General features: G+C 33.7%; 1 non-coding gene across 1 annotated transcript; it reads right to left on the bottom strand.

Annotated features, from left to right (window-relative positions):
• Nucleotides 1-8,284: 8,284 nt before the first annotated feature.
• Nucleotides 8,285-8,391, bottom strand: LOC141616562 (small nucleolar RNA R71). Its single transcript, XR_012530901.1, has one exon. It is a non-coding gene; the product is annotated as a small nucleolar RNA R71 (small nucleolar RNA).
• Nucleotides 8,392-8,676: the final 285 nt, after the last annotated feature.

Genomic DNA, 8,676 nt, shown 5'->3' with positions numbered 1-8,676 from the left:
CAGTAATAATAGTATGATAGTATTATTGTAAATATAACATTCTATAAAGAGACTTACATCATCCCGTCAAAGCACACAAACAAGGAAGTCAGGCGGTCTGATAAGCTTTCTGGCGAAGAAGCTAAAGCAAAGAGGATTTGGTAAATAGTTGGTTAGAGAACTCCTTAATCAATGAAAAGAGAGGTCCGGATTCTAGAACAGAGCCGTCAGAATTTAGAGCGTATCAACAATTTATGAGACATTTGTCCCGATTTGTATTTGTTCTTCGGCATTATATTGGTATCTAGCATTAGGGTAACTCAATGCGTTCATTTTAATTAATTGGTATCATTATTGAGTGTTATTGCACAACTCTGGCGATCGACTATGATAAGTGATGATAAATCAAGCTTCTTATCTCATTTAAATGGTTAGTTTGTTGGGGAGAATTTATAAATACTTGGGCACATACAAATATAAGTACATACCGAGTATTAGATAAAGTTTTTAGTGATGACTCATGAAAATTCTTAGGGCACATATTAGAAAAACCCGATAAGATAAATATAGAATCCATGATATTTTAGTAGAAGTTCTTCAACAAAATCATATTTAATTTTGAGTTTCAATTACCAAAAGTCTTATCACGCACAAGTACGATACAGTTGATAGTAAACTAAACCTCTTGGTTATATTTCAACACAAGATTACATCACCTAACTTATAATAGAAAAATTTAGGTCATGTTCCAATTTCATATAACATTTGGTTGTACGATAGATATTAATGCATGTCATCAAACATCATAGAAAAGTTTTCAAAACCTACGATTTTGTGAGAATAAAATTAGTATTGTCTATTTTTTCCAATATAAGGAGAAAGATAATGGACAATAATTAAGCCACATACCTACAACTAAGCAAACTTACACATAGGCTTTACGTAAATTATATGTTTGTTATTTTAATATGTCTTAAGGATACCTGTGAACTAAACTTAAAAGAAAGTTAGTGGAAAAAATTATAGAAAAATTGAAGTATCAAATCACGTTTTTTTATTTTCAATTATATCTAATGTCCAAACTTTCTTTTTAAGCGACGTTAACCTGTACCCTAATACCAAAAGTCAAATTATTTCAGCACTTTTAAAGTTTAACGATTTAACCTTCTTTTTTAAAAAAAAAATAAAAACAATTCTATTCTTTTATGAGATTGAACAATGGAATAGAATAATTCAAAGGATGCTTCTCAAATTTAACAACTCTTAAAATTTAATTTTTAACTACATCCTACTCATTAGCACTATAAAGTGCTGATGTGCACCTAGACCTGTCAAAACTTAATCCGACCCGAAAACCCAATCCGCCTGACCCGTTTTTAGGGTTACAAACCCAGTTTTTTTTTTTGACCCGTGGTCAAAACCTGTTTAACCTGAACCCGAAATAACCCGTTATTTTAGGGTCAAGACACGACCTGAAAGGGTCGACCCATTGGATCAAAAGTAAATTAAAAATTTTATTAAAATATTAATATTTATATACTCCGTATTATATTTGAAAAAATAGTTAAGAAATTATTTTTTATTAAAAATTACAAACACAACTAAAAAATCAATTTATATAACTTTTATAATACTTAATAATAAAATAATTATTAAAACATTTATTTTAATAACTATGTCAATATAATTAATGCAAACGTTGAATATGATTAAAATATTAATTTTTAATATGTTCTACGTTTTTAAAATTATTTTTAATTAAAATAAGCGTTTAAAAAAGACGTTAGAAATTATTTCTTGACCCGTTTTCTGACCCTAACCTAACCCGTGACCCGTATTTTGATCTGACACATATTCGACCTAACCCGTATTTTGACTCGACCCGAAACCCGACCCGCTCAACCTGTTTGACAAGTCTATGAGCAACACCTAAAAAAAATTGAGATATGATGTGCCTCACCTCAAAAGTTTAGGTAATACGATTAGTATGCCAAATTGATAATAGGATATGATTTTCTAGAACAATTCCAAGCAGTCCAACTCTTACAAACTTTATTTTTTGTGAGATTATTATGTCAAATATGATAATACTTCGCATGGATAACTCATTCTGAAAGTTTAGAAAAACAATAACGTTTAAAACTTAACTAAAGTCGTTACAAAAGATTCAAACAAGTGGCTCGTGCATCACACAGGCATTAAATCTATCTAGTATATATATATATATATATATATATATATATATATATATATATATATATATATATATATATATATATATATATATATATATATATATAAAGGCTTTTTTTAGAACCTTTGTGAGAGAGTCCAACTTCCTTAAAACACTAAACAAAATCAAAAAATAAAAAAAAATCACAATAAAAAATATGTGCAATAAAATAATAATATAAGTTTGAGTTTTAAATATCCACAACTAATACAAACTCTATCTTTGGGAAAAAAAAATATTTTAAATCTCCAAAGCTAAAACAAACTTTATCTTTCCTATTATTACAAATGTATATATATATATATATATATATATATATATATATATATATATATATATATATATATATATATATATATATATATATAGAGAGAGAGAGAGAGAGAGAAGAGATATAGTGAGTCCACATTTTTTCATTGAGTTCATAAGTCCTCTTTAGGACCATTAAAAAGATGGGATAAAGGGTTGAGATTGAAAGGAAAAAAGGGAGGATTAATGCTAATAAGGGGTTAATGCTAATTTAAGACCCACTCTCTCTCTCTCTACCTCACTAATCCACCTAATTAAAAACTAATTCACTATATATGAATTATTTTCACATCCACTTCTCTCTCATCTTACAAATTTCATTACCCTCATCTCTCTAAAAACCCAAATAACTCAAAACCCAAAAAAATAAAAAATCTCACCCAAATAATTCAAAACTCAATTATTTCCCTCACCAGTTCCGCTACCCGACCACCACGGCCACCACACAACCACCACAACACCACCAGCACACCACACGTCTTCTCCAACACCGCCATCAACAAGAACCACCAGATCCGCCTGCCGCCATCCTCTGCTCACCTACCACCACCCGACAACAATATCACCACAGCTCATGACCCACCACACACGACCTCAACCCGACAACCACCCGCTGCCGCCACTTCTTCCAGATTTGACCACAACCCGCCTCCATTCTTCTTATTTAATTTTTTTTTTTTTTTTTGCAGATTTCGATTGTTTTATTTTTTAATTGATGGTGTGTGGCTATTGTTGTCGTTGCTGTTGATGATGATGCCAAATTTCCATCATTTTGTTGTTTTTTTTATTAATGGTGTGTATAAGTGGAAGCTGTTCATCTTATTGTCGTTACTTTTTTGTTTTTTTGTTTTTTTTTTTTTTGAAAAGTGGTGTTTTATTGATAAAGAAAGGTGGGGTTTTGTTTTGTTGTGAGTGTTTGTTTTACAAATCGATCGTCTTATAAAAACCGTCTTGTTATATATTTTTTTCAGATCTGGTTTTGTTGAGTTTCTTTTTATTTTTCAGATCTCGTCTTTCTTTAAATTTACACTCATATTTATTTAAATTTACACTCGTATTTCTTTACATTTATACTCGTATTTCTTTACATTTACACAATTTACACTCCTATTTCTTTACACTTACACTCGTATTTCTTTACATTTACACTCGTATTTCTTTACATTTACACTCGTATTTGTTTACATTTACACTCGTATTTCTTTACGTTTACACTCCTATTTCTTTACAGTTACACTTGTTTACATTTACACTCGTATTTCTTTACATTTACACCTTTTTTTCCAGATCTACTATAGATCTTTTTGTGAGTATGAGTTGGTGGTGACTGGTGAAGGACGGTGGTGGTGTTTGTCGGTGGTCGGACTACAGTTACACTCTTAAAGGACAAAAGTTACACTCTTAAAGGACCAAAATTACACTTAAAGGACCAAAAAATCAAATTGACACTCTTAAAATATTACATTTACACTCGTAAAATATCAAATTTACACTTGTAAAATGTTAAAATTATATAAATTCAAAATTTCCGTCACAAAAAATCAAATTTTCACTTTTAAAATGTTACATTTACACTCGTAAAACATCAAATTTACACTTGTAAAATGTTAAAATTATATAAATTCAAAATTTTCGTCACAAAAAATCAAATTTACACTCTTAAAATGTTACATTTACACTCGTAAAACATCAAATTTACACTTGTAAAATGTTCAAATTATATAAATTCAAAATTTTCGTCACAAAAAATCAAATTTACACTCTTAAAAGGTTACATTTACACTCGTAAAACATCAAATTTACAATTGTAAAATGTTAAAATTATATAAATTTAAAATTTCCGTCACAAAAAAATAAAATTTATACTCTTAAAATGTTACATTTACACTCGTAAAACATCAAATTTACACTTGTAAAATGTTAAAATTATATAAATTCAAAATTTCCGTCACAAAAAATCAAATTTACACTCTTAAAATGTTACATTTACACTCGTAAAGTGTTAGATTTACACTTGTAAAACTCATACAACATTACATTTACACTTCTGAAATCTGAAACTCAAAACTAGTTAATTAGGGGCTAGAGAGAGAAAGAAAAAATAATTAGTGTATAGAAATTTGATTAGTGAAATAATTTTTTTGTTAATTTTAATCTCAACCATCCATTTCAATCCAACCATCCACATTTTTTTCCTTTTCTTTTTAATAGTCCTTAATCCCTCCCTTCTCCATCCATCTCAACCATCCATTTTCTCATCCAATGGCCCTTAAAGGGACTTAGGGACTCAATGGCATATGGTGGACTCATAAGAACTCACCTATATATATATATATATATATATATATATATATATATATATATATATATATATATATATATATATAATCGGATCATGTACGAACTGATTTAAGATACGAATTGTACGAACTCAATCTAAACCCTCAGATCAAATAGATCAGTGGCTCATAATAAGCCACAAATCACTCTTTATCTCCTTTCCTCAACTCATACGTACATTCACACCTTCCCAATTTTCATTTCCCATTTCCCACTATCTATCCATCTCCCCCAACCACCTTCTTCTGCCGCCGGCGACTTTGACGAAGCTCTGACGCCATCACCACCACAAAGATATTAACTTAACTACAATTTCCCCATCCTCTCTATCATACACATCACCACTACCCTCAGTCGTGACAGTTGTAGTCCGACGACATCACCACCACCAGTCGTCGGAGCTATGAAGACGGAAACCGGGATGAACTTCTCTTTTCCGGCCATACAGATCTACTCTAGAAGCGCCGCCCTTATTCTTCGCTCTTTTTGCCGGCAATCAAAACTGAATATGGCTACAACGTTGATAAAGACCAGTTTTCGATTCTAAATTCTCCGCTTAATTCGTCAGTGCAATCAATTTTTAAGATATTGTACTTCTTTTTGCTTGATCTATCATTTGGATCGAATTTTTCAACAAAAAAATAATAATAAACTTGTGCTGGTTTTCTGGTTTGTCGATTAAGGGTGAATTTAACAGGTTGCGTCGGAGTTCGTCATAGGGTGTTGGTCTCCGCTGAGATCCGGTGTTGGAGACCCGTTCTCCGAATTTGTTGATAGTATTGTCTGATTGATGTAGTTCGTTTGAGGAGTCGTGGTTCATTGGTTGGGTGTTAGTGAGGGCGATAACAATCGGGAAGTTGTGGTTGTGTTGGTGACGACAGTGTTCGGGGTGAATGGTGGTTCATGGTGATAATGGTGAAAATAAAATTAATGTTGGTTGCCAACATATGGTGGTTGATGTGACCATAATTAGCGCATATTTAGCCCCCGAATTACCATTGTTTCCATGCTTTTTAGTGCCTATTTGGGTCATTTCTTATCTTTAGTTCTTTGTTTTGCATATTCTTTGAGATTTTGATCCCTTGGTAGGAAAGGAGTAAGAATCTTGCATTTTCATGGCAAAACGAGGCTAAATTGATCGTATTCAATGACCAAGCATCAAGGAGAGACAAGACTAGAAGGCCTTTATACATAGCATAATAGAAGAGCATTGTTGAGAAAAGGATCCTTGAATCCCCAAGGAAATCCCCAAGGAATTCGTGAAGAAAAGGGAAGAAAAAGAAGAAGGAAAGTTGCTGAACTACAATCCGAGCGGATTGTAGAGAATCCGTCCGTCCTTGCCAGTCCGAGCGTCCTCACCAGGAATCCGCTCGGATTCCCCATGCCCAGTCCGAGCGTCTTGTTCCTTGATCCGCTCGGATCGTCCACCCCAGATCCGGCCGTCCCGACTCCCAGCCGCACGGATCACAGCACAGCATAGTTTCGTTCTTCTAGCTACGAAATGGAGAAGCCCTTCTCTCGGATAATCCCGGAGGCTCCTTGCTCAACTTAAAAAGTGTAATTACTAGTTTAGCCCTTAGTTAACCCTAATGCATCCTCCCTAATTTTCACTATAAATACCCCATTAGTCTAATTAGAGGAGCATGTTCTTCTTATCAATATTTAGAGTAGTTAATATCAATCAAATCTCTCTTCAATATTGTAATCAAATATTAATCTAGTTTTAATCCAAGTTTTAGTTCTTGAATCTCTCTCTTGTTCTTCATTTATTTTGGGTAATTAGAAGATTATTGGGTTTATTGGGAGATTGACAACCTTCCATCAATCATCAAGTTCTTCTATTATTCCTTGCATCTTTATTATTGGAATCATTAGTAGGTATAATCTCTTAATCCCTTTTTAATTATTGCTAATTACTTTCATTTATTCATCATGTTTCATTATGTTAGTATGATTGACAACCTTTCTAGCATGACCAATATGATAATGAGTGAGTAGTCTCTTAGCTAGGGTTTAATGGGTGATTAGGGGAAACCAACATGGGGAATGATTCATGCTTAAATTAATATGCTTTCATGGTTTATTTGCTTGCTTGTCTTGATCTTAATACATGCACATGTTATATTTGATGAAATGCTAAGCCTATGAATCCTTGCATTTACTATCATCTCCTATCTTTTCAACTTGACTTGTAAGACATAACCCAACTCGAGTCTTGTTAGACCATGCATGTGTTGAGTAGGGAAGATTAAGTCGACTTGTAGGTGTTGTACAATCCAAGAGATTCGGCTCCGGGACCCAAACTTTCCTAGGATTGTAAGATATAACCCAACTCGATCCATCACAACAATAATTGCTTGCTTATAATTTGAGAACATGTTTGTATGATCATATCCCATGAATCCCCTATGAACCCATGACACCCTAGTGCTTTTAATCAATTGTTTACACCCCTTATTTCATTTATCTTGCTAGTTTATTTTCATTGTTATTTTAGTTTAGTGACCTTCTACATCAACCCAATTTGTGACACCCCTAGACACCGCTAGTTACAATAGAATCTTTATTTCAATACCCGTCCCTTGGGATCCGACCTTTACTTGCCTCTTTACTAATTGTAGAGTTGTTTGCGAAGCATAAATTGTGTTTTGTATCGACCATTGACCAACGACCACATATGTTTAATTGTGAACACCAAATGGCTCCGATCAAAAATGGCGCCGTTGTTCTTGGGGACGGTGTTTAATTGATTTAAGATTTCTTTTATTGTTATTAGTAGTGTCTTTTTCACCTTGGGGAAGTAAAACTCCTCAAGGAGTGTTCTAATTGTTTTCTAGTTGTTTGATATTTTGCATGTCTAGAAGGTTACAAAGAGATTTGTTACCTTTTGACCGTGAAATCGAAAGAACCTTGACGAATAATAGGAGACTTGTTAGGAGGAATTTGGGAGGTGTTGGTGAAGTTGTTCAACCCACTAGTGAGTTTGTCAATCCTTTCGCAATAGAAGGAGAAGAGAACCCATTTAACAATATCCCACAAAATCCACCTACAATGCCTAAATTCTCGTCACACTCTATACCCACCGAGGAGGATTTACCAAATGGTACTCCTACCCCACAACATCTCACCGGTAATTTTATTGCCAAGTCCGCCTTCATCCAACTAGTTGAGAGGAGCCAATTCGGGGGAATGCCTAGTGAGGACCCTCATTCTCATATGGAAACATTTTTTGATTATTGTGAAGCTATCTCTCAAACGGGCGTGACTCAAGACCAAATAAGATGGGTCTTATTTCCTTTTTCGTTAATCGGCACCGCAAAGCAATGGTTGAAGGGCCTTGATAAGGCCACTCTTGGAATAGATTCTTGGAAGAAGTTAGCTCTAGCTTTCTACAAAAAATTCTACCCACCGGAAAAGACCAATATGCTAAGAGCTCAAATTACGGGTTTTAAGCAAAGGGATGAAGAGTCTTTGTATGAAGCTTGGGAGCGGTTCAAAGGTATTTGTCGCTCATGTCCTCACCATGGACTTAGCGAATGGTTTTTAGTGCAACAATTTTGGAATGGTTTATATGAAGATTCAAGGAACATTCTCAATATGGGATCAAATGGAATGTTCACCGAAGTTGATGACAATCAAACATGGAACAAGATTGAGGAAATGGCGGTCCATAATTCGCAATATAGTAGGCCTCGCAAGGCTACTAGAGGAGGAAAGTATGAAGTGGACACCGTTACACAATTGGGTGCTCAACTTAGTGCTCACATTGACACAATCAACTTGAAGTTTGAACAAGCTATGGCTAGGCTTGAGGA

This window comes from Silene latifolia, chromosome 11 (genome assembly GCF_048544455.1).
Source record: "Silene latifolia isolate original U9 population chromosome 11, ASM4854445v1, whole genome shotgun sequence".
NCBI classification, from domain to species: Eukaryota; Viridiplantae; Streptophyta; class Magnoliopsida; order Caryophyllales; family Caryophyllaceae; genus Silene; species Silene latifolia.
Note: the sequence above shows the minus strand (reverse complement) of the source record. Positions and strands in the feature narration are given on the sequence as shown.